Below are 27,371 nucleotides of genomic sequence, written 5' to 3' on the forward strand. Positions count from 1 at the left end.
TAATAATTACTACTCCGAAGTATAGTGGTTAATATTAGGTGCCGACCCTCAAGGACTAATCGAGTTTTGTTGATTCAAAAATAATAATTAAAATAATTTGAAGAAGATTGGTTTTGAAAATAATAAAACTAAAACTAATTACTATAACAAAACATAAAATAAAACAAAATAAGAAATTTCTCATGGGTTATTATAATAGTTCTCAAAAAATCATTAATTTGAATAATATAATGTATTTTGATTTAAAAATACATTGTCAAGAAAATTTGTATATTAAAATCCGAAAGCACGAATTATCTTCGCTTAACACAAACGTCAACACTAAATTACACTAAAATACGATTGATGCACAACCCGTCTTATTAGGTATTACTCGTCTAACAATTTTAATACACAACAGTGAAAACAATTGTATAACATAGTTTGAATAGAACATTTATTGTACAAAAAAATCTAAAAATTACACAATTTATCCAAATCAAATCAAAACTTAAAATACTAAATACAACTCACCACTATTACTTAATCAGGGTTTCATTTTAACCCTAAGACAAGGAAGTTAGTTTCGCATACTCCCGAAACTACCACACTCTAATATGTACAAACTAAACTCCCCCACTTTCCCTTTGTTTCTATTTTTCTTTATCCTTTCCTCTTGCTTTAGAGCCTTGCTCTCCCCCTTCCCTTCTCCTCCCAACTTAGCTCTTTTTATAGAGAAAGACCTGGAAAAAAAAAAAAACAGTAAATAAATAAATATAATATTATAATATATATATCTATATAATAAAGCAAGAGGGATTTTGAAAATGTGTTAAAATGTATGTGAGATACATTTGATTTTAAAGGCCAAGATGAATCCTGAGTTTAGATCAACGGCCAAGATGAATCAGAGATACATTTCCCACCCGTTTTGAGTGCATCTCTCCCTCTGTCCCACGTTCTCTTCAGCTCCCTCTCTCCACAGTGTCTCTCATCACCACAGCCATTGAAGACCCTTCGAACCCTTCGATACCCACCCTCCCTCTTCGCTACGCTACTCCTCCTTCCCTTACAACCCTTCTCTTCGGCCTGACCGAGGCTGTCACCGACCGAGCCTCCCTCCATCCGACGATCGAGTCGAGTCTCTCTCTCCGATGATCGAGTCTCTCGCCTGACTCGCTTCTCGCCGCTCAGTCCCGCCGGACTCTCTTCTGTCGACGATCTGTCTTCTCTCAACTCTCTCTCTTCGACCAGCCTGATTCTGTCTCCGACCCGAACCAGCGACTCCAACCTACAGGTATATAACTACAAATTGAAATCTGTTGTTGTAGAATTAGGTTTTTTTTTTAGGATTTTTTTTAGGTTGTAGAATTAGGTTTTTTGTTGTTGTTGTAGAATTTGGGATTTTTTTTTTAGGGTTTTTTGTAAGGGAAAAAAAGAAAAAGAAAATTGAAATGTGTTGTTGTAGAGATTCTCCACTGCTATTTTTTGTAGAAAATTGAAATTGAAAATTGAAATTTGTTCGACGCTCTGGAGTCAGCTCTCCCAAATTCTACAAATTGAAGGTGAGCAAATTTAATTTGTAGTGGCTATGCATTTTATTCTCCCACAGGGTTATTGGAAATGAGATTCTCCACTGCTATTTATGTTTGAACATCTAATTGATGCCGTTCACTTCATTGCATAAAGCTGCATGCTCCTTCTTTAAATTCTGAAACAAAAAATAAAAATTAGAGACAACTACAAGAAATTTAAGAGTATAAATTTCAATGTATAAGAGTATAAATTCTGAAATCAATGTTTAAGAGTATAAATTTCAAGATTTACCTGAACTTGGTATTTTCAGACTCATGTTTCTTCTACCCTTAAAGCTTCCCTTCGATTTTCAGTTTTAGCAAATGCAATTACGCTCAAGAATCTCATAAGGAAGGGAATTCCGGCGGTTTTACGGCCTAAGGTCTGGTTTTCGCTCTCCGGGGCGGCTAAGAAGAAATCTACGGTGACTGAGAGCTATTACAATGATTTAATTAAGGCTGTCGACAGTAAGATCACGCCCGCTACAAGGCGATTGATCAGGTGACTTTTTTCTTTCAGCATTACATTGATTATTGTGGCACATTTATCATCATGTGAAAATTAGATGGTTGATCAGTTGTTTCAGATACAATGTTTATGATATAATGATCATTGTAAATTTGTAATGTTTGATGTTTGTGGGACTCCACTTCATTACAAAAGATGGATTGTTTTGCAATTGGATAACGGATTCTTATCTTAATAATGCTATTTGTTTGATCCTGAACATGAAATCTCCAGGTTCAATTGAGCTTATTTAGTTTGCATTACATTACTTAACGACATAATTTTTTATCATACATGATGCTTGCTTGAGGACAATGTTTACTGAGGGAAGAATTTTCTGTCATTGTCAATATCCAGAATGGAATAGAAATACTGGAAATGGTTTTGGAAACCTCTTTCTGCATTGAGTCAAGTGGCTGATTTTATTATAGGCCAACTGGGGAATCTCTTGATTTAGTTTAATATTATTTGAAGGAATACAAATGTCAATATTTTCTAAGTTAAAGAGTTAATAGATATAAATGGATTTAGGTACACTTCTAAGTTAAAGAGTTATGAGATCATAGCCTATTTTAGGTACACTTCTACTTTTTTTTGGCAACATTTGATGTGATATGTAAGGACTGTGGAGACTTATAGCTGTTTTTTCTCTGAGAAATTTCTTTTTGTAATTTTTCATTTGTTTATGTCTTGGTAATGCATTTATGTCCTCAAGTTGAAGCTTATGGGTTGTGATCAAGCAGTAAGAATAGAGCATAAACAATATCTGTTTGTGTATGTATATGTTTGTAATTGGCTTTATTTAGAATATGTTTGTTCAAATTTCTGCAAAATTGGAAGAGTCTGCACTTCATTAGAACACATTTCTTGGGTTCCATGTCCATCCGAAACATCGCTATCGTCCATCAAAGCTGTATTTTCCCCAATAAATTCTATTTTTATTTATTTATTTATTTATTTATTTATATATTTGTGTTTTCAATTCATGGCTATATTCAGAAAAACTTTATGGATTACCTACTAGATCTGTTTGAATGATTTTGATCGATTTTGGTGTTTAACTGACTATCTTTGATTGAGTCTCAATTTTTTTTTTTTTTGATTGACTATTTTCTGTCTGTTGCAATTCGGGTTTGAACTATGTATAATATTTTGTTTTGCCTCTGATTTGGAGATATTATCTGCTTAATTTTATGGTTTCTTTGTGTATGTGGACTATGTATGTATGTATTTAGTTCATTTGTGAGGATGCGGAGGATTGCAAGGCAAAAACTTGGAGCTGGAGGATTTCCTGTTCCGGTAGGTCTTTCAATCGTATGTTTTGATTTTGAAAAAGGAAGATTTTTTTGCATCTAATAGATAGTATTTAATTTCAGATTTTAGAACAATCCTTGCAGAGGATACAACAGCCTGCAGTATCCGCGTTGAGATGTTATTCATCTGCTACCAAAGAGGTAGTTGTGGATTATGTTCATTGTGTTCAATTTTTTCGTTTTTCTTTGATGCTTATTTGGTTGTTTAGAGATGTTAGAATTAATTTTATTTCATGAGCTGATTTTTCCTATTTTGAAAATCATGAAAACATCAATTAGGTTATTGAAAACTTAACTTTTCACTTTATTTTTTTAGTTAGTTATTTATTTAGTTCAAACCCGTTAGTTATTTAAATAACTTAACTCCTCTGAAGGTGTTTAACTGACTATCAGATAATATTTATTTATTTAGTTAGTTATTTATTTATTTAGGTCTCAATTTATTTATTTATCTGATAATAACTTCTCACCTTCAGATTCAAACTTAACTTCAATTAGGTTATTTATTTAGTTAGTTATTTATTTATTGTCAAATACCATGACCTGATTCTAACATATCCCTTTTTGGTAATGTTTATTGAGATGTTGGTAATGTTTATTTATTGAGATGTTGGTAATGTTTTTTTTTTTTCAGTTAAATTCTCATTTCTGTTTATCTCAATCCCTCTTTGTTCCTCTTCTTTATCTCTCCCTTCTCTTCGACTGGCTTCAATTCGCAACCCTTTGATTTGAAATTTTTGAATCATTTTTTTCATGGAAATCTTATAAGCCTCCTCGAGTTCTTGAGTAGTTAACATAGTTGTTTATTCTGAAATCTATGCTTTCCAAATTTATTCTGAAATCTATTCTGAATGAGTTTATGTCGTTCATTCTATTTATTTCTTTTGTGTAGTATAAGTTTGGTTGCCGAGAATTTTGGAAGAAAAAGGGGAAAAAGACTCTATCATTTAGAATTAGAAGTCACACCCATTAAGTGTTTGTTTGAATGGGAAGCAAAAACCCACCCTAAACAGCCTCAGTTACTCTTCTTATTGACAGCCCATGCTTCAGGAGCTAGGGAAGCAAAACCCTCACCTGATGAGGCTTATTCAGGAGCGCCAGGCTGATTTTGTTTGCCTGATCAATGAACCTGTTGAAGGTAGAGAGGGGTATGTTCTCTGGTTGGTTATATTCATTTAAATGATAGTTATGAATGTTCACGGTCCTAATTTGCTGTTAATATGTTATCAGTAACGTACTGGGACAGCTTGCTACAGCAATGCCACAGTCTGTAACAGTTACACCTGAGGAGCGTGAAGCCATAGAACGTGTAAGTATTGCCTTTTCCTAATTTTTATTTGAATTTAGATGTGTTTAGTGTGGTGGTCTTGAAGTGATCTTTTGATAGGGGTTTTTTTCCCAATACCTATGAATTCTATTGGATCCATAACTATACATTGGAAGACTCCTTTGGATCTCCTAGAAATATATCCATCCCTGACCCCTCACATCAATTCCATGATCCTCTTAATCCTTTCTCATTCGAGTCCAACATCTGTTGGAATTGATACTTTGGATCCAGTTAGATAATATTTTGTAAATTTTAATTTTTTGTCAATTGTCCTTTATGTAAGACACTTTATTTATTTGCATTTTTTTTGTCCAACTCATGTTTTTTGTTGTTCAAAAGTTTGACTTTTGTATTAGATGCTTGCTCTATTATTAGAATCTTGCGGTTTGCGATTCAGGTCATGATTCGATTTGCAATTCATGCATATATTGATACAAATCTATGGGTGAATCTATTATTAGAATCTTAATTGAATGTTTTGGTGGTCATAGGTTATGTTAAAGGAATAGTTTTGGTGGATATAGCAACCATGGTTTAAAGGAATATTATGAAAATATTCAAAGTTTGATTTTTTTATTTTGTATTCAAACAATCTGCCTTATTTTTACAATCTGCTTTATTTTTTGTATTCAAACAATCTGCTCTATTTTTATTTTGTATATGGAAAGTATTTTTTCTGAGTTCTGAGGTACGGAGATAAATAAGGATTATAAGATTTACGTGGTGTGAATGCAACTGATTTTTGTGTTTGGAAAAAACTCTGGGAATCTTGAATTCCCTCTAAATGGGCAGTATTTGTGTGGAAGTGTCTTCATAATATAGTATCTGTGAGATGATAGTTAAAGATAAGGGATATTCCCAATCCAGTGTGATTGATTTGCGAATGCGGCCAAAACCATTGAACATCTCTTTTTTCAATGTCATGTATCACAAAGAATTTGGAGAGGTACTTCTAAGGGCTTGGACTTTACCTGTGGCCACCCAGTTTGCTTTAAACATGGTGGATCAATTGGGTTACAATGATTAAAGAAGAGGACATGATTGTTCAATCTATTGCCTTGCTATGGGCAATTTGGAGGCAGCGAAATAGTGTGGTCTTCCATAATGAAAAGATGACAATAGAGCAGAACTATTTCAATTGCTAATGAGATTCATCAACATTGGACTAACTGTGCATTCATGTTTTCCAATGATAATATCTTAGAATGTCTTACTGATATCTTTGGAAAAAGATGAAAATACAGAGAATTGTGGTCTTCTTGCTAATAACCTATCTTTAAATTCTGTTTTCCAGTTATATATGTGTGGTAGATGGAGCATGGAAGTGCAAAAATGGAGAGGTAGGAATAGCATGGGTCTGTTTCAATGAAAATCAAGACATTGTCTATCAACAAGCTGATTGTCTATCAATGAAAATCAAGACATTGCAGAATCCATTTTTAAGAAGTAAAACATGCTTTGGGAATTTTGAATTTTTATAATGAGCAGATGTTTTGAAGATGTTTTTATAAAAATGGAGTGCAGTAATTTGAATTCAAAATTTTTTATAAAAACATCTGTAATTTTGATTTTACAGATGTAATTTTGAGCAGATGTTTTGAACAAAAATGGAGTAATTTTGAAAATGGAGTAATTTTGAACAAAAATGGAGCAAATGTAATTACTGCACTCAATTTTGATGATGTTTTTGTAAAATTACTGCACTCCATCTCATTAATTTTTGATTTCAAAATTTTAATTTTTGAATTCAAAACATCTGTTTTATAAAAATTCAGAATCTATTAATTCAAAATTTTGAAGTAATATTACTTTGGGAATTTTGAATTTTTACAAAACATCTGCTCATTTTTAAAACATCTGATAAAAAATTACTGCATTCCATGTAATATCCATTTTTATAAAACATGTTTTTATAAGAAGTAAAAATTACTTCTGTTCAAAATTACATCTGTTTATAAAAGTATGTTTAAAGCATCTTTATAATGAGCATCTGTTTATAACATATGTTTTTGAGATGATAAGTAATATCTCAAAGCATCTTTATAAAACATATTTTTGTAATCTGTCAATAAATAAAAATTTATTAGTGACAACATTTTTAAAGTAGAAAAATTGTCAGTAAATCCAATTTGAGGGGTGCATTAAGTATTAGATCCAAGCTTTGGTCTTTGTTGTTTATAAAGGCTCATGTTTGTTTTTCTTATGTAGTTAGAATTTGATTGGCAGCAGTAATACTAACTGGTGTGTATTTTAATTTTAATTTCTTTTAAATTACAGAGTACTGGTTGGTGTGCATTATTAGATATTTATTATTATTATTTTTTTTTATATATTTGATTTGTTTTGAACTGTAGAGTGTAGTCTATTAAATATATTTTTATAATTGCATTTTTATCTTAAATTTAAATAGTGTTGCGATTACAATTATATTATAATCCTAACATTATTTACACCGTGCCTTCAGGCACGGGTATACGCTAGTATATATATATATATATAAAGATTGACATAGGAGGATTGGGATTTTTCAACCTCCATTTATTGCTTTATTTGTTTTTTTTTCTTTTTCTTTTTTTTTTCTTTTTTTGATGTCTTTATTTTTTTTATTTTTAGTTTTATTTTTAGTTTTTATTATTATAATAATATATATAATTATATAATATAATATAATATATATACACATGTATTGTCTGTCGGATTCCACGGCCAAGAGGTTTTACTTATTTATTTATTTTATTATATATATAATATTATTAAAATTATATAATATCATATAAATTATATTAAAATGTAATATATACAACAATTTATATAAAAACATTTAAAATGGATGAAAACACATAATATTATACAAAATTATAAAATAATACAAATAAATAAACTAATAAAGTGTATGTTACACTACAAAAAAAGTTGCTTATGGTGGCGCTTCTATCAAGACGCTTTTAAAAACGTTGGGATACATTTCAATGGCAGACACACTTTTCAAAGAGTGATATCACCTAAATTAATAGGATGCCTATAGCGATCCCGGGTTTACCCTTGTTGTATAGTGATCCGGACATGTGTCCGTGGTTGTTGGTAGTTGTTTATTATCTTGTTTACATCCTTTCTTTACTTTGTATTTTGAGTTATGGGATGTGTTGAGCGGGTTTGTTACAGGTTGGTTGAGTTTAGAAACCAAAACTAGTTGCCCAGATTTTTGGCCTGTACGCTCGAGCGGAGGTGTTGGCGCTCGAGCGTAGATTACGTCCATCCAGTATCTTGTGTGCAGTGTTGTGAGCTCGAGCGTAAGGTTGGGAGCTCGAGCGGAGGTCTGGTTCTGCAAAAGTGCTGGGCGAGTGCATTCTGCGCTCGAGCGGGAGGTTGGTCGCTCGAGCGGAAGTCTGTGAGTGGCCGCTCGAGCGGGGTGTTTTAAGCTCGAGCGGAAGACTGGGTTTAAGTCCCGAAATTGTGACTTTTCAAATCACTTTTTCACTTTCTCTTCTCTCTCTTACTTTTCCAAAAACACCATTGTTGAGCCTCTCACTCTAGACTCTACCTTCTCTCTAGGTTTTGATCTAGTAGGAGTGATTTACTCACCTTTGGCCTTTACAAAAAAGTTGTTGATCGTCGAGGGCTTCATTTTAATCTGAAAATCACGGGTTTTGGAGCACGTTGGGTTTTGTCGTCTTCTCCTTTGGAACTCCGAATTTGAGGTAGGGATATCCTACTCCTCTCTATGGGTTTTGTCTTTAAATTTTGGTATTTTGAGATGTTGGGCTTGGTTTGGTAATTTTGTGAAAGTTTGGGGCTTTTGTGTAATTTTACAAAAGTTGGGGTTTTATTCATAATAAACCTAGATGCATGTTTGGCATAGAAAAATGGAATGATTGTTGAATCATTGATGAAAATGGGACCTAAGGGTTGAAATGGTAATTATGGAAAATGGCCTAATTACATTGATTAATTAATTGGGATAATTAATTGGTGAGAAATGAGGAAATGAAATGTTGATTGAATATCCATTTGCGCATTTATTTTCTGTTTTAGAAATAACTGCTTGGGGCTATCGGTGGAGGATAGTCGTGATTGTTGTAGACAATGTATGTTGATTAGGCAAACTGAAACTAATCAATGGAATGTGTTATGGAACTTGACAGTGGCTAGAATACATTAATTGTTTGTATTGTGTGATTGTATATAGAACCAATGTGTTTATATGCGTTATGTGTAGAGGAGGAGATAGGGGATGTACTCCGCGGTTTAGGGGAAGATAGGGGATGGACCTCTAAACCGGATAGGTATTTGGAGGAGATAGGGGATGTACTCCGTAGACAGAGCTCATATGCTTGTCTAGAGAAGTGAAGATAGAGCTCATATGCTTATCTTTGTGAAGTGAAGTGTGGATACAGCTTGTATGCTTATCTGTGGATATTGTTGATATACATATCTGTTGTAGAGTGTGGATACAGCTTGTATGCTTATCTGTGGATATTGTTGATATACATATCTGTTGAGAATGTGGATATAGCTTTTATGCTTATCTGAATGTGAGATATAGTTTTTATACATATCTGTGGAAATGATGATAGAGCTAGTATGCTTATCTGTTGTTAAAAGGAAAATGAAAAGTAATTGGGACTTGTAAGTCGTTGACATAAATATGTAATTTATGTGATTGTATCAGCGTTGACCAACTATCAATTGCTAATGTTTTAGTCATTGTCCATGGTTGGTTTAGTGTATTTCTACTGGGCTGTGGCTCACCCTATATGGGAATATCATTTTCAGGTACAGGAAGCATGCCACCTCCGAGGACATAGCTGGGAGACTAGTGGCGGGCATAGTTTTGTCGTTTTACTTTTGATGTATTACATGTAATTTCAAGCCAAGGGCTTAATGTGTAAACGAGTTAGAACTCTTTGTTGTAACCAAGTGTTAACTTGGAAAGCTGTAAGCCCGTAGGGCATTTTGTTATGAGGTTAACATGTAATACTTATGTCTTAACTGATGGGTTTATTGTTATTATTTTGAGGGCGTTACAACTTGGTATCAGAGCGTACCGGGTTCGAATACTTTGGGTACGTGGGAAGTGATTAGGATCACAATGGGTTTGTCTCGCTTGATAGAGACTTAGATGTAGTATCATATGCTATGTGCTCAATTGATAACATGCTTATGTGACTATGTGGGTATGGGATTTAATTTCTAGGATGTTGATTGGATCCTTGAGTTTCTGGGAGTCTTGTTGGAAAAGCACTTGATCAATGCTGTTTCTAACCGGAACTCTAGTAACGTCTCGGGACTATCATTATCCGGAAATGAAGTTCGTAAGTGCTTATGTGTTTATGTGCTTATGTGGAGTGAATTATAGTTGTCCATGCATTAGGACGTGAGTGATTAGTTTCGGCACACCTATGAATGTGCTAACGTTCTGTGTTGCCTTTATTAGGATGTCAGGACGAGGAAGAGGTGCTAGGCGTGGTAGACCTGCGAGGCAGGAAGTACCGTTACAGGGTGAGATTCCGGCAGTGCAGGAGGGAGTTGGGCAGGCCAATGTGGCCGAGCCAGTAGGTCAGCAGGCTATGGGTGCCTTGGCCAGAGAGATAGCAGGAGCTTTAGGTATTCTTAGAGCTGGGAATCAGGCAGCTGAGACAGGGCCTTCCTTCTTGAAGAGGGAGTTCTTTCGGTGTAATCCGGACGAGTTTATCGGGGATCCTAAAGAGCCGCTTAAGGCAGATGAATGGCTCGAACAGACAACGAAGACGTTTGAGATGCTTGGCATCGAGGACGGAGCACTGAAAGTGACCTTGGCATCCTTCCAACTGAAGGGAGATGCGGGTCAATGGTGGAAGTACGAGAAAGCTCGTGTTGGTGGTACTTGGGAGGCGTTTGTGAATGCTTTTCAGGAGAGGTTTTTGTCTGCAGTAGCAAGGGAGAAGCTGAGGGATCAGTTTAGCCGGCTTAATCAGCAGGGCTTGTCAGTGGCCGAGTTTGAGGCTACTTTTACCAGTCTGTCTAGGTTTGCACCTGAACTGGTGGCGTCTGAGGAACGCCGTTGCTATGAGTTTGAGCGGAAGTTGAGGCGGGGCCTCAAGTTGAGAATTGGTGGGTCTTATATTCGAGAATATAGACACCTAGTGGACGCTGCAGCTCATATGGAGCTTATGATGCAGGAGGAGGATGAGGGTCAGAGAGGCTCCAAGAGGAGCCAGGATAGTCAGGGTGATGGCTGGAGGCAGAGGGGTTATAACCCTCAGCAGTCTCAGGGTGCAGTCTCTAGATCGACCTTTCCAGTGCCGAGTGTAGGCTCCGGGAGAGGTGGTCAGGGGGATTTCACCTGTTACAAGTGTGGCCAGCTGGGTCACAAGATATCTGTTTGCCCGCAGAAGGGTGGGGGTCAGAAAGCTGCTTCTTCTTCAGCTAGACCGCAGAGTCAGAGTTTGGGCAGGGGGCAGCTCTTGATTTGTTATCAGTGTGGACAACCTGGGCACATGAAGAGGTTTTGCCCACAGTTGAGTGCCACTTCGGGAGCGTCTGGTTCTAGACAGACGCAGGGTTTTCAGCCAGCTCAGTCTGTGCAGGCCTCGAGGGCCAATCCGGGAGCTTCGTCATCCCAGTCTGTGCAGCAGTCTTTTGCTCCGAGAGGTGAGCAGGTAGACCAGGGGCCTACGGGGCGCGTGTATGCTGTTACCGCGCAGGATTTAGTACCGGCTCCATCAGTAGTGAGAGGTACTTTTCTGTTTTGCAACTCAGTTGCTAATGTGTTGATAGACACGGGTGCATCTCATTCTTTTGTATCTGCTGCATTTGCATCTGTTTTGGAATTGGAGTTAGCACAGTTAGCATCTCCTATTTGTGTGGTATCGCCTTTGGGTGGTGAGTTGATTCTGAAACAGGGTGTTAGAGGATGTGATATAGAGGTCGCCGATTATAGGCTTCCTTTTCCGTTTGTTGTCATGCCCATGAAGGGTTTTGATGTTATTTTGGGTATGGACTGGTTATCGTCATACCGGGCTGTTATTGATTGCTACCGCCAGAGGGTTACATTATGTACCTTGAGCGGGGAGTGGTTCCATTTCTTGGGAGACCGGGTTGGTAGTGTTTTGCCACCGGGGTATGATTCGCGAGGGCGAAGTGAGCTTAGTAGTCTACTGGCTAGCGTTGAGAGTGGTGAGAGTGGTGAGACCCTGGTTGTGTTACCGAGGGTGGTTTGTGAGTATTCGGATGTTTTTCCCGAAGATCTTGTTAGTTTGCCACCTCACCGAGAGATAGAGTTCTCTATTGATTTAGTGCCTGGTACGGCGCCGATTTCTATGGCACCTTACCGTTTTGCTCCAGCAGAGTTGGTTGAGTTGAAAGTTCAGCTCCAGGAATTGCTAGATAAGGGCTTTGTTCGCCCTAGTGTTTCACCGTGGGGAGCACCGGCCCTCTTTGTTAAAAAGAAAGATGGTGCCTTGAGATTGTGTATAGACTACCGGAAGTTGAATCGGGCTACGGTTAAGAATAAGTATCCTATGCCCCGAATAGATGATTTGTTTGACCAGTTGAAGGGTTCCCGTTGTTTCTCTAAGATAGACTTGAGATCGGGTTACCATCAGTTGAGGGTCAGGGAGGAAGATATTCCGAAGACGGCATTCCGTACGCGGTATGGCCATTATGAGTTTCTGGTGATGCCATTTGGGCTTACCAATGCACCGGCAGTCTTTATGGACTTGATGAACCGGATTTTCCGGGAGTTCTTAGACCGATTTGTGGTTGTCTTCGTGGACGACATCCTTATCTATTCGTCTTCTGAGGAGGAGCACGAGGCACACTTGAGAGTGGTGCTTGAGTTGCTTAGAGCTCATAGGCTGTATGCCAAGTTCGGGAAGTGTGAGTTCTGGCTGGAGGAAGTCAAGTTCTTAGGCCACGTGGTATCCGGGGAAGGGGTGTCTGTTGATACATCCAAGGTTGAGGCAGTGCAAGATTGGGCACAGCCTAAGAGTGTGTTTGAGATCCGCAGTTTTCTGGGATTAGCTGGGTATTACCGTCGGTTTGTGAAAGATTTCTCCAGGTTAGCGTCACCGTTGACTAGGCTGACTCGGAAGGGAGTCAAGTTTGTGTGGAGTGAGACTTGTGAAAAGTCGTTCCAAGAGCTGAAAGTTAGATTGACCACCGCTCCGGTGTTGATTATTCCGGAGAGAGGGTTGGGTTATGCGGTTTATTGTGATGCCTCACGAGAGGGTTTGGGTTGTGTGTTGATGCAAGAGGGAAAAGTGGTAGCTTATGGCTCACGTCAGTTGAAAATACACGAGAAGAATTACCCCACACACGACCTAGAGTTAGCAGCTGTGATCTTCGCCTTGAAAATCTGGAGGCACTACCTTTATGGTGAGAGGTTCGAGGTATTCTCGGATCACAAGAGTTTGAAGTATCTGTTTACACAGAGAGACTTGAATTTGAGGCAGAGGAGATGGATGGAGTTCATCGAGGATTATGATTTTGAGTTGCATTATCATCCGGGAAAGGCCAATGTTGTGGCCGATGCCCTTAGTAGGAAGACCATTAGTGATGTTGCTAGTATAGCCATCCGAGAATGGGAAATGTTGGGAGCACTTGGCGAGTTTGATTTGCTACTAGGCGAATCCGTTGAGGCTGCGGCCTTGTTTTCTGTTGTTGCGCAGCCTACACTTGTGATTAGAGTGTTAGAGGCACAGAGAGGTGACCTTGAGGTAGAATCCCTCCGAGAGAAGATCTCCAGTGGGAAAGTTGAAAAGGGTTTGACGGTGTATCCCGACCTGAGTGTGAGATACCGAAACCGTTTGTTTGTACCGGAGTCTTGCAGAGAGGAAGTACTCCGAGAGTTTCATCATTCGCGCCTTGCGGTGCATCCGGGAGGTACTAAGATGTATCAGGATTTGGGTCGCCAGTTTTGGTGGCGGGGTATGAAAAGAGATGTGGCTGTTTTCGTATCGAAGTGCCTTACTTGCCAGCAAGTGAAGGCCGAGCATCAGAGGCCAGCGGGTTTGTTGCAACCCTTGCCTATTGCCGAGTGGAAGTGGGAGCATGTCACTATGGACTTCGTTGTAGGTCTTCCGAAGACTCAGCGGGGTAGTGACGCTATTTGGGTGGTTGTAGACCGGTTGACTAAGTCGGCACACTTTATTCCTATGCGCGTGAGAGATTCGGTAGATCATCTTGCCGATTTGTATATTCGGGACGTAGTGAGATTGCACGGGGTCCCAGTGACGATCGTCTCAGATAGAGATCCTCGTTTTACTGCTAGGTTGTGGCAGAGTTTGCAGAGTGCCTTGGGCACTAAGTTGACCTTTAGTACGGCTTATCATCCTCAGACTGACGGGCAGTCCGAGCGTACTATTCAGATCCTCGAGGATATGCTTCGGGGTTGTGTCCTGGATTTCAGTGGGACGTGGGAGAGGCACTTGCCATTGGTAGAGTTTGCCTACAACAACAGTTTCCAGTCTAGCATCGGTATGGCACCGTTTGAGGCCTTGTATGGCCGACCGTGTAGGTCTCCAGTTTGTTGGGCCGAGGTGGGTGATGCACCTTTGTTGGGTCCGGAGTTGGTTAGGGAGACGACGGAGAAAGTTGAGATTATCCGTAGGAGGCTTGTTACAGCCTAGAGTCGACAAAAGAGTTATGCCGACCGTAGGAGGAGGCCTTTGGCGTTTGAGGTAGGTGATCATGTCTTTCTGAAGATATCACCTAGGCGAGGTCTGATGAGGTTTGGGAAGAGTGGGAAGTTGTCCCCTCGGTTTATTGGTCCTTTTGAGATCCTTGAGAGGATAGGTGAGGTTGCTTATCGGTTAGCCTTACCGCCGCAGTTATCCGGAGTGCATGACGTGTTTCATGTGAGTATGCTTCGGAAGTATGAGCCAGATCCATCACATGTGTTGGATTGGACCGATTTAGAGGTAGATGAGGATGCCTCGTATGAGGAGAGACCGGTTCGGGTCTTGGATAGGCGGGATCAGGTCCTGCGTGGCAAGACCATTCCTTTGGTGAAAGTCTTGTGGAAACATCACGGAGTGGAGGAAGCCACTTGGGAACGTGAGTTGGAAGTCCGAGAGAAATATCCGGACTTGTTTGTTGATATGTAATCTTGTATTTAAATTTTACATTTTGTTGAACTTAAGAGCTTTTATATATGTCTTAAGTTGTGAAACATTGAAAATGTTTTGGTTATTGGAAGTATGTTTTGGAACTTGCCTCATATGGAAGTTGAATGTAACATTATATCTGTTGAATATATTGTTGAAATTGGAAAGATAGTGCATAATGTTGATGCATGTTGATAATACATATGTGGTTTACATATTGTGATATGTCTCTTGTTAAAGGGATGGGATGACCGGGAATGGGTCGAATTGTTGAATGTTCAAGTGTAACATTGATTAAAAGGGAGAAAAACTTGTTTTGAAAACTTGTGCTTAATTTCGGGGGCGAAATTCTTTAAGGGGGGGAGGTTATAGCGATCCCGGGTTTACCCTTGTTGTATAGTGATCCGGACATGTGTCCGTGGTTGTTGGTAGTTGTTTATTATCTTGTTTACATCCTTTCTTTACTTTGTATTTTGAGTTATGGGATGTGTTGAGCGGGTTTGTTACAGGTTGGTTGAGTTTAGAAACCAAAACTAGTTGCCCAGATTTTTGGCCTGTACGCTCGAGCGGAGGTGTTGGCGCTCGAGCGTAGATTACGTCCATCCAGTATCTTGTGTGCAGTGTTGTGAGCTCGAGCGTAAGGTTGGGAGCTCGAGCGGAGGTCTGGTTCTGCAAAAGTGCTGGGCGAGTGCATTCTGCGCTCGAGCGGGAGGTTGGCCGCTCGAGCGGAAGTCTGTGAGTGGCCGCTCGAGCGGGGTGTTTTAAGCTCGAGCGGAAGACTGGGTTTAAGTCCCGAAATTGTGACTTTTCAAATCACTTTTTCACTTTCTCTTCTCTCTCTTACTTTTCCAAAAACACCATTGTTGAGCCTCTCACTCTAGACTCTACCTTCTCTCTAGGTTTTGATCTAGTAGGAGTGATTTACTCACCTTTGGCCTTTACAAAAAAGTTGTTGATCGTCGAGGGCTTCATTTTAATCTGAAAATCACGGGTTTTGGAGCACGTTGGGTTTTGTCGTCTTCTCCTTTGGAACTCCGAATTTGAGGTAGGGATATCCTACTCCTCTCTATGGGTTTTGTCTTTAAATTTTGGTATTTTGAGATGTTGGGCTTGGTTTGGTAATTTTGTGAAAGTTTGGGGCTTTTGTGTAATTTTACAAAAGTTGGGGTTTTATTCATAATAAACCTAGATGCATGTTTGGCATAGAAAAATGGAATGATTGTTGAATCATTGATGAAAATGGGACCTAAGGGTTGAAATGGTAATTATGGAAAATGGCCTAATTACATTGATTAATTAATTGGGATAATTAATTGGTGAGAAATGAGGAAATGAAATGTTGATTGAATATCCATTTGCGCATTTATTTTCTGTTTTAGAAATAACTGCTTGGGGCTATCGGTGGAGGATAGTCGTGATTGTTGTAGACAATGTATGTTGATTAGGCAAACTGAAACTAATCAATGGAATGTGTTATGGAACTTGACAGTGGCTAGAATACATTAATTGTTTGTATTGTGTGATTGTATATAGAACCAATGTGTTTATATGCGTTATGTGTAGAGGAGGAGATAGGGGATGTACTCCGCGGTTTAGGGGAAGATAGGGGATGGACCTCTAAACCGGATAGGTATTTGGAGGAGATAGGGGATGTACTCCGTAGACAGAGCTCATATGCTTGTCTAGAGAAGTGAAGATAGAGCTCATATGCTTATCTTTGTGAAGTGAAGTGTGGATACAGCTTGTATGCTTATCTGTGGATATTGTTGATATACATATCTGTTGTAGAGTGTGGATACAGCTTGTATGCTTATCTGTGGATATTGTTGATATACATATCTGTTGAGAATGTGGATATAGCTTTTATGCTTATCTGAATGTGAGATATAGTTTTTATACATATCTGTGGAAATGATGATAGAGCTAGTATGCTTATCTGTTGTTAAAAGGAAAATGAAAAGTAATTGGGACTTGTAAGTCGTTGACATAAATATGTAATTTATGTGATTGTATCAGCGTTGACCAACTATCAATTGCTAATGTTTTAGTCATTGTCCATGGTTGGTTTAGTGTATTTCTACTGGGCTGTGGCTCACCCTATATGGGAATATCATTTTCAGGTACAGGAAGCATGCCACCTCCGAGGACATAGCTGGGAGACTAGTGGCGGGCATAGTTTTGTCGTTTTACTTTTGATGTATTACATGTAATTTCAAGCCAAGGGCTTAATGTGTAAACGAGTTAGAACTCTTTGTTGTAACCAAGTGTTAACTTGGAAAGCTGTAAGCCCGTAGGGCATTTTGTTATGAGGTTAACATGTAATACTTATGTCTTAACTGATGGGTTTATTGTTATTATTTTGAGGGCGTTACAATGCCCTTTTGATTGTCTCAATGAGACAAGTCTATTTTAACTTCACAGAGGCTTAACCATATCTATTCAAACATTTCCAAATGGCTCTCTCTCTCTCTCTCTCTCTCTCTCTCTAAAGTGGTTCTCTCTCACTAGCCCTAATTAAGGAGCTGTGGATGCAACCAGCAATGTAGACTTCTTGGAGTTTATAGATCTACAGAGAGATTGATGCTTCTAATCTCAATGATTTCTTGTTCAATCTGGATCTTGATTTCAATTTGTGCACTAGGGCTTAGGATTTAATATTTTCCTTCGAGATTTTTCGATTTCCCTTCGAGATTTTTCAATTTCCCTTAATCTTTACCGATCTAGGTCTTCGTTTTTCATGGATTCAGGTATCCAATCGCTCGTGATTTGGAGTTGCTGAGTTCACTTGAGATATGGAGCTTTCATGGTAACAATCTTGTATTTGATTTACTAGTTTTCATATATGTTCAAATTTATTATTGAAAATTATTGTATTTACATTTGATTAGGGTTTTGATTTTCATTATAGGGCTTGTTATTCATCGAGTCTGATCTAGACTTGCTGTGAGTGAACTCAAGATTCAGAGGTTTTCATCACTACATAGTAACGATCTGGATCTGTGTTCCATTTAAATAAACTCTTGCTTAGGTTTCGATTTTCATCAGCGATCTAGGTTCTCATCTCTTCCATAAACGATGGCTCGAGCTTGGTTTGGATGATTTGGATCTGATCTAGGGTTATGTTTCTCTCAGGTATGGTTGTTTTATATTTTTTAGTTCTCAGGTATTCAGGTTCAATAGTTTTGATCTATAGTTGTATTTGATTCAAATAGATTTTCTTGTTTGTTCCACAATAGGCAGCTAAGAAATTTTCAATGTTTTTCTCTTCCTTTTTCTCTATTCTTCTCTTTATTTGATGATCTCACTACATATGTGTGTTTATATAGTTTTATATGTTTATGTAAGACATCTTTGAAGAACATTAATCATCATTGGTTTTGTTGTGTTTTCTTAAACAAGGATTAGTGCTTAGATTGACGACCGGTTTTGTGCCAAAGATAAGATGTTTAACAGATTATTAGCAAGATAGATTATTATTAATTTCAGATATGTTTTTGCTTATGTTCTATGATTGTCTAAGGTTAGGGTGGGATGACAAAAGGAATTTTATTGATTTATACATGGTCATTCACAGATTTGCTTGTGTAATGCAAGTGGCATCTACTGAAATATGCAGAGTTGAAGATGGACCTGAATAGAACAGAGAGGCATATACTGAAGGAGATGGGTTTCATTTGCCATGTTGAACATCCTCATAAATTTATATCAAACTATCTTGCAGCCCTTGAGACATCCCCAGAACTGAGACAAGAAGCTTGGAATCTTGCAAATGACAAGTAGCTCTGAATTAATAATATAATTTTTTTTGTAGCTATTTCAGTGTCATTTAATCTGGTAGCTTTTAATGTAGAACTTAAACTCAACCCCATTAAATTTGTGAAAATAATGCCAAACCATAGGTCTGTTCTTAGGCTAATGCTCCCAACTACCATGGATAGTGGTCAGTTTTTTACAATGTGTAATTTGATATGCTTATTTATTCGTCTCTATCTATGTAGTTCTGTTTTGATTTTGACCCCAGCTTTGTATAAAAAACACTTTTTATCTGTTTGTTGACATACTATCACCTTTTTAGAGTAAATTATGTTAATTAATTTGTTTTTCCATTGAGGTTTTTGGACAGATAGAGACACATGATTAGAGACATTGGTACAAACACCACCAAAATTTATGACAGCTGGTTGGGAGCAGATCTAAAGCATTGAAATGCTACCAAAATGTGGATGGGCAGCCCATAGTAATGCAGACAAGTAATTACATAGTGATCATGTTTAATAATTAGGATTTGGTTGATTATGTAACGTGTCAATAACAATGTAAGAGTTAGATAAATAAATGATAGGACACTGTGTGTGATAAATAAAGAAAGAGGGTGATGGCGATTGTAGTTGCAGACTAGACTACTATATACACAAGAACTTATGTGTGCATATCTATCTTATCTGTAGATATGTGATGATGGTACTGGACATCTATAACATAGATATGCATTGGTAAAAATGTTGTGAAAATCACATGTTTTGCTTTGTTTTTGTTTTTGTTTTTTTTTTTTCCCAATATCCAAGGTTGTTTGCTAGATTCCTTTCGTGTATTCACATTTTTTCCTCGTAACTGAAAAGGTAAAGTTTTCTCCATAACATACATGGTTTAGCAGTTTATTTTTTTTTATCATTAATGATGATTCTAGATGGTATGCTCTGTTTTTCTTTTTTTTCTTTTCTAAATTTTATTTTTTTGAATGTAATTTTTGTATGCTGATGATGACCTCAGTAGCAATGTGCAGAATGAACAGTGGGAGATTAAGCCAATGGTTACAAATACTAGTTTTGTTGAGTAGAAAAAATAAGAAGATTATTTGGCTGAATGATTGTAATAGGTTCAGTTGAGTAGAGGTTATACTTGTATTATTGTCCTTGTGTATGCCAATTAGTTTTGTTGCTGAAATAACTCCCTTCTCTGTTTACTATATCTTTTACAGTCTTTGTTTCCTTACCTTTCTTTCTTTCTTTATGCATTGTGCAGTTATTTATATACATGTCTGTCTATATGTGTGTACGTACCTTTATATAATGATGTATCACTGTTGTACTTTCTTTTATCCGCCATTTACACACAGGTTTTGTGCTCCATTTACACACAGGTTTTGTTATTTGCAGATAAGCCATCATAACTTCTTTTCTTTGCAATTATATGCCATTTTTAAAACATAATAAAAAGAAGTCCAAAATTGCAACTTGCAAGCTTAGTCACTATGAGCATTTGTGATTTTAAAATTTATTTTGGGAATATAGAAACCTCTGGAGTCAATCAATACAGTCAGGCTATGTTCTCCAATACGTTCTCATTGTTCAAGGTTAATGCTCTGATTTTAATATTTAGTCTTGTTAAGTGAGCTTTTTGGGCAGTGAAGCCTTAAGAGGCAAGCATGATTGCTTACTGTTGGATTTCTCATTCAGGTGCAAAAAATGTCATCAATGCTTGCCAAGAGTGCAAAGTCAAGCGACTAATTGACAACAGTTCCGCAGATGTAGTTTTTGACGGTTCATATGATATAAATAATGGAGATGAGTCCTTGCTGTATGTGGTTCAAAGGTTTGAAATTTTCTTTTGTACTTTATTTATATGTGGTTTTGTTTTCTTAATATTTCACCATGTTTTGTAAACTTTGTTTTTCTATTGAATATAATGGACTGCATATTAAATTTTGGTTGAAACATAATTACCCAATAATAGCAGAGTCAATTTCTTCCTTCTATTTTTTTGTTTTACCCTCTGGCCTCTCTGGATGAAATTTTGGTTGGTGGTGGTGAATGTGATTGTATGCTTAGAAACAACAACAAAATGGGAAAAACACAAGTTACTTGATATTCTAGGTGTTATGCACTCAAATTAGTTATCATTCTCTGAACTGCTGCTGATGGCTGCCTTTTCTCCATGGAGTCTGTTTTTTTTCTTTCCTCAACACAAGTTTCTCATTTCAGTTTATTTTTTTCCTGTTTTAAATTTTAGTTAGATTTATGGAAAAGGAGAAAATTCTTTTATGATAATTTGCAGGCATTTTCATCACAAATCTTGAGCCAGTGAAGTTCTGGGATTTGTCTCTCGCATATTGGACGACCTAGGTTACCAGAGGTAATGAATTGATTGTTTAATGTGTTGTTTTTCCAGACTGGGGGGTGGGTGCGGATTGTTTGGGGAATAAACTCTGTTGTAAGAGAATTTGCATTGTGACGATGATTTTGAAAGCTGCCCATGCATTTTGGAATTTATATTCACATGGTTGTTGGATTTTTAAATATGCTATCACCTTCCCTATTAATTTTTTATTTTATTTTATGTATTTTTGTAATTGAACCAACCATCAATGTGTCTTGATTTCCCTATTAAACTTTCTTTTTTCTTCTGTGGGAACCCTTCTTCCTCTGTCTTTCTATTTGTTATTATTATTATTTATTTTTAAAATGTTGTTCTTAGTATTATTATTTTATTAGCTGGAGGTCCTTTCATATACAAGCTAATATCGCATCTATGTGGGTTAAACTGCTCAATGGACGATGTTATGCGGTCTCAACCATTGTTTGACTCAATATTTGCATAGCTTTTAAAGATTGTGCCTAATTGCTTGTAACACATAAGCAACATTTTTATATTTGTCTACTGTTGCTCTTCTGACTAGCCATTTCCTTTTTGAAAAATGCCATCATGCTAGAATATTTACTGAAGCAATGACAAATCCATATTGACCTCATTTTTCTTTTTGAATGATTATGATGGTTTTCTCATATTGCTCCCTGAACTTAATTTCCCCTCTTCTGTTTACAGACCCATGATAAAACTTCCAGCTACATTGGTCTGGTATACTGTTTTGCTTGTTAAATGGATGCATGCAAAAATGGCCTCCACAAAGCTTAACAGTTCTGCATCATTGCATGGTGTTGTTCGATTAGCATTGCGCACAAGTACGTTTAACTGCTCTGCATCTCAAAAACATATTGGATACTCACCAGTTGTCTCCTTGGAAGTAGGTTTCTTAGTTGGGTAGCTCACCAGTTGTATCATTGTATTATGGTAACATATTCGATTACCATTGTATTATGTGAACTCTCATTAACCTACTTCCAAGGAGACAACTGGTGAGTATCATTGTATTATGGTAACATATTCGATTACCATTGTATTTTTTTGATAAATTGTGGTGTCTTACATCTCTATAAACTGTTGAATGTTACCATTGTATTTAGTCCTAACCATGCATGCTATTGCCTTCTGTTTGAAACATGCGTTGTAATAATATTTTAGTCCTAGTTTCTTGTAATTTCTGTTACCATAGGCAAATATACATGTTTACTGCACTATTTGCATAGCTACTTTGGCCCGAGTTAGATCAGTTGCTTAAGGATGATGACAGTTCAACTGTTGCAACTCCTTACACTGCTGCTGTGTTGGAATATCGTGTGGTATATCATGACAGCACAGATGCATCAATATTGGACAAGAGCATGAGTATGTCAAATGGTCATGCTGTTCATGATGCACAACATCCATGCAGGTACCAAAAGAATGTTTTAAATCCTGAATTTTTCTATTGCCAGTTAATTTTATGCTTTTGTTTCTGCAACCTAACAAATATTTTATCTTGGAATTAAGGTCTAATGTAGCTGTGAAAAAGGAGCTTCATACGGCTGCCTCTGATCGATCTTGCACCCATCTGGAATTTGACATTGCTGGAACTGGACTTGCGTAAGTCGCAATTCTAATTCACTTAATTATGGATGTATATTTGGAATAAGGTGATGACAAATTCTGTCGACTTACTACTATTATTTATTTTTGGTAAGCAAATTGTCAATTGGATTTTGCTTTAGCTTTAAATGGAAAATGTCTGCTCTATAAATTTAAAACAAATTGGATTAGAAAAAGCATGCATTTAATGATGAATCAACTTTGTTCATTTATCTTTCTTCACTTCCTTTGTCCACAGATATGAAACTATGTCGGCGTGTACTGTGAGAATGTGATTGACATTGTGGAGGAAGCTCAAAGGTTAATGGATTTATCACCATATACAAATTTCTCCATTCACACAGATAAATCAACTTTGTTCATTTATCTTTCTTCACTTCCTTTGTTTAGTTGTGTGTTGCTCATAATATTATATATGTGAACTCTCATTAACTAATTTGTTAAATGTATGTGTTTTCCAGTCTGCATTACTTGCCCTGGCAGCTCATGCTTCTGATCCAAGTGAAGCCGAGCGATTGAGGCATCTTGCATCTCCTGCTGGAAAGGTTTGCAATTTTTTAGTTCAGAGTTTTCATAATAAAGTGGTTTTTAACGCTATCTTTCCTATCTACAGGATGAATATACACAATAAGTAGTTGCAAGTCAGCGAAGCCTTGTTGAGATTATGGCAGAATTCTCATCAACCAAGCCTCCACTTGGTGTTTTCTTCGCATCAGTTGCCCCATGCTTGCAGCCTAGATATTACTCAATTTCATCCTCAAGGTGAATAATACCACAGCCTAGATATTACTCAATTCCAATCTACTAAGCCTTCTTGAGATTTTGGGTCAGTTGCTAGTAGTCCTGATTCAAATGAAGTGAGAGAGGGGGAGGGAATCCCTGATTTGGAACATGAAAGAGAGACTGAGTCTTTTAGAGAAGTTCACTTGGGGAAGAAGTTGAATGAAGAGATGAAGAACTCGGGAGGGCACTTCCTCCAGGGAAGTGCGATCATAGAAATAGAGCAGTGAGGGCAGTTCAAGAACAGTGCCACTACAAAGACAGAGTAGTGAGGGCAGCTCATGGTCAGTGCCATTACAAAACAGAGTGGTGAGGGCAGTTCAAGGTCAGTGCCATTGCAAAACAATGAGGGGACTTCAAGAGAAGTACCAGAAGAACAATACTATGAGGCAACACATTCTGTTGATGTGAAAGAGGATAAAGGAAGTTCTGATACAATCTCACGTGAATTGGCATGACTAAAAATAAAAAAATGGTACACCCAGCTTACATATTTTTTTCTTTTATTTTTTGGGTTGCGTTTGTTGTTTGATTTTGGTTTAGAAATAGTCATGTAATGTTTGCTTAAATTTAGTCAATATATTAAAATAGCAGTAAAGTTTTATCCATATTATTATTATTTTTAAGCTTTATTACAGTTATGTTTTTTAGTTAAATCTAACAAAATTAGCACAATTTAAAAATAAAAAAAAAATAAAAAAGAATCTATAATGGCGTTTTTCCAAAACGCCACTACAGTGTCAACGGTCATTTTAAAAAATAGGAAAAATCTATCACGGCGTTTTTTGAACGCCGCTAAATGTCGGATGACGTCATTTTTACCATAGCTACTACATTTGGCGGCGTTTTTTAAAACGCCGCCTATACTAATTCTAGCGACGTTTTTAAAGCGTCATAATGCTATAGCGACGGCCGCATCTTCGACGTTTGGAACAAAACGTCGCAAAAAGAATTAGCGGCGTTTTTTACACTAATAGCGGCGTTTTTTAAACGCCACTAAATGTAAAATTTCCAGCAGTGTTAACAAGCCAAATGTGTAATATTTAGATTCCGATCACACCCCCAACTTATATTTTTTTAGTCCTCAAGCAAAACAAACTAAGAATAAAATAAAATTTATCTATGTCATTTTCGTAGGGAATACGATTGCATTTAGCATATGCAACTAGCCTTTAAACCCCTAGGTTACTCCTAGTGGACGAGTTGTAGTCTCGTGAGGATTTACAGTGAATATACTCACAAAATTTAAATTTTTTTTCTGTTATAAACTTTTAAAGAAAATATTCACAGAGATAATTGTTAATTTTAACATATTAGCAAAAGAATTATCAGAGTTTAGAACACTAGCAATTAGTAAAAATAATTTATCTATCTCAAATCTCAATACGTGTGTAAATTATAACCAAAAAAAATATTATTTAATCTCAAAATAAAAGAAGACTTTAGTTCTATCATAAGCAGGCTTGGATTCAAATCTCACAAATATTTCACTCAACAAATGAATCATTAGATACAGTGCAAATTTATGTGCTCTCAACGTATGCGAGTAGAGTTAATATAAAATAAAATCAAAATATCTCACATATAAGTGATAAAAGACATTAGCCTAAAAGAACACAATCTTTTCAAAGGGATGCTAAATGCTTAAAAAGTTACGCTAACACCTAAGAGTGCTCGCAGATCGATTTTTGATTGTTTGGTTTGTGGTTTGGACCCGCCTGCATGTCTGCAATTTTCAAAAAAATTGAACCTGCAACCGCCCGCAATGCGTGTTGCGATTTGTGTGCATAAAGTTTGTGAATGTGCACACGGTTTACGAATTTGATTTTTTCTTTAAAAATTTATTTTTGAGCTATAAAATCACATATCTCTTATCATGAAAGCTATGTAGAGCAAAAAAGTTTGTAGCTGAAACATTAAAAAATAAAGCCATCCATAGCAAAACATCATAAGAAACTACTCAAATTATAGGAAATCACAAAGAAATGAGTTAGGAAATTAATAAAAATTAAGTAAAGAGGCCGGATATATACATGCATATAGCTACAAAACATTAGAAAAACAACAATAACAAGTTACGTATATATATATATATAACTGAAATATATAACAACAATAGCAGAACTAAAATCAAAGCAAAAAAAAAAATACCTGGAATATATATACACAGCAGCAAGTTACGTGTATATATATATATATATATATTATTTGGTATATGTATGTGTATATACATACACAGCAAGTTGCAGATGAAAGAAAAGCACACAGCAATGTTAGGAAAATTAAAGAGGTGAGCTGACCGAAGGTGTTGCCGAAGGTGTTGCAGGTGTTGTCGAAGGTGTTGTGAAGGTCATCGCACCTGCCAATCACCGACCAGATGCCACAGAGAGAGAGAGAGAGATAAAACAACAAGAGTAGTGAGTGAGAGAGTGAGAGGAAAGGCTGCTGCTGCTGAGAAAAGAGAGAAGAGAGGATTAGGGTTTGGGGAAAAAATATACTATGAAAGATAAGATCGACGGTCCAGATTCTAGAATGAATAAATAAATAAATAAATAAATAAATAAATAAGAAGAGTGCGGGCGGGTGTGTGTGTGGGGGTGCGGGTAAAACCCGTAACCCACCTATAACACCTTAAAATAAATATAATAACCAGTCTACAATATTAATCGAACAACAATACAAGATGAAATAATTATCTTTCATTAACTTCTAGATTCTTGTACAAAAATGCAACATATGCGGATATACATTCACAAGTCTAACCCTAAATCTATAACATATGTTACATGATGAAGAATGTAAAATGAAAGATAAACAATTAAGAGAATACCCTAAATGCTTACAACTTTTCAAGCCAGTACTTGGTTACAAAAAAATGGATTTAAATCCGATACATTTAACAACCCTTGGCTTGTACAAAACAAATACACAATTAAACAAAAATGAAGCTCTCGCTCCAAGTCTTCCCAAGTTATTGCGTTGACGGAGGCATATCACCAGCACCTGAAAATGTTTTTCTCATATAGGGTGAGTCAAAATCCAATAGAAATAATCTAACACAACATATGAATTTTAACAAAGGTATAAGGTGAATACATATGCAATGCTCATGATAAAGTTATATATAACTCTTTTGCAAAATCACATTATGTCGAACTTATATCTCGATCCATTTTATCTCTATTCATGTGTCATTTCTGTTTTCTTCAAACAACCAAACTAGGAGTACAACTCAGTGGGTCTCTGTAACTCGGCTTTTTCGCGCCCCCTTTTGGAAGCTCGAAAGAGCCTTACAGTTCGAAATTTCACCGTTCTGAATCTAATCTCACAAGTGCAATGTGAAATTGATAAACACCAAAGAATCCAAATCCGACAAATCTTTTAGAAAATCGATTTTTGAATCAAAAATATCAAAATTGAACAGTTTTTCCAGATATAGAGTCGCCACCTAAATATTTTATTTTGGGAAAATTTAGTAAACCCATGACTCGTGCCAAAAGCCATGTGTCTGTCATCACCAAAATTGCCTCAGCTTGGGAAATTATGTACGAGAGGAGAAGGTCATGAATTGAGCACCCCCGCTCGCCTGATCAAAGATCGGCCTCTACTAATTATGATATGAATCTTATTTACATTATATGCTCTTGTTCCGGTTATTAGGCTAGCATTACTATGTGATGCGCACAAGCAAGTATAGACTAAAATTGCAAGAATTGGAACAATTCAATTTCATGTTTGTTTGCAAAAAGGGTTTGAATTTGTCACTTAACAAAGTGGGCTTAAAGTTTGCAAATTTGCCACTAAAAAAGTGGGCTTAAACGTACATTTATTGAATCATTCCAATTCAAACAACAAACCTTCATCCACAGGCATTCAAACAGTTCAACAAGTAAGCACTTAGCTTCATGGCAAACATGCTAGTCATTGCAATCACTCACACTCATGTAAGTATGCTAAAGCACTAAAACTCAACCAGTACTCCAAGCCAAAGAAACAAAGTTAGACAAATATGCATGATTCCTAACTATATAAGATATCTAATGCAACACATGCAATATG

The 27,371-nt window shown here is 36.9% G+C and overlaps 2 long non-coding RNA genes and 1 pseudogene across 3 annotated transcripts; 2 read left to right on the forward strand and 1 right to left on the reverse strand.

Moving 5' to 3' along the window:
- Positions 1-342: 342 nt before the first annotated feature.
- On the reverse strand, positions 343-25,777 carry LOC114269465 (uncharacterized). The gene is made up of 2 exons (XR_003631609.2): positions 25,613-25,777; positions 343-722 (listed from the first exon to the last, which is right to left on the reverse strand). It is a non-coding gene; the product is annotated as an uncharacterized LOC114269465 (long non-coding RNA).
- On the forward strand, positions 1,239-3,995 carry LOC145789676 (uncharacterized). The gene is made up of 3 exons (XR_014327895.1): positions 1,239-1,276; positions 3,297-3,360; positions 3,445-3,995. It is a non-coding gene; the product is annotated as an uncharacterized LOC145789676 (long non-coding RNA).
- Positions 17,187-23,920, forward strand: LOC145793827 (NADPH--cytochrome P450 reductase 1-like; annotated as a pseudogene). The gene is made up of 11 exons (XR_014333931.1): positions 17,187-17,595; positions 17,698-17,921; positions 18,913-20,142; positions 20,246-20,381; positions 20,844-20,921; positions 21,612-21,748; positions 22,173-22,338; positions 22,437-22,536; positions 22,771-22,926; positions 22,994-23,077; positions 23,146-23,920. The product of XR_014333931.1 is annotated as an NADPH--cytochrome P450 reductase 1-like (transcript).
- Positions 25,778-27,371: the final 1,594 nt, after the last annotated feature.

The sequence above is a fragment of the Camellia sinensis genome, chromosome 1 (genome assembly GCF_055761805.1).
Source record: "Camellia sinensis isolate YWXY chromosome 1, ASM5576180v1, whole genome shotgun sequence".
NCBI classification, from domain to species: domain Eukaryota; kingdom Viridiplantae; phylum Streptophyta; class Magnoliopsida; order Ericales; family Theaceae; genus Camellia; species Camellia sinensis.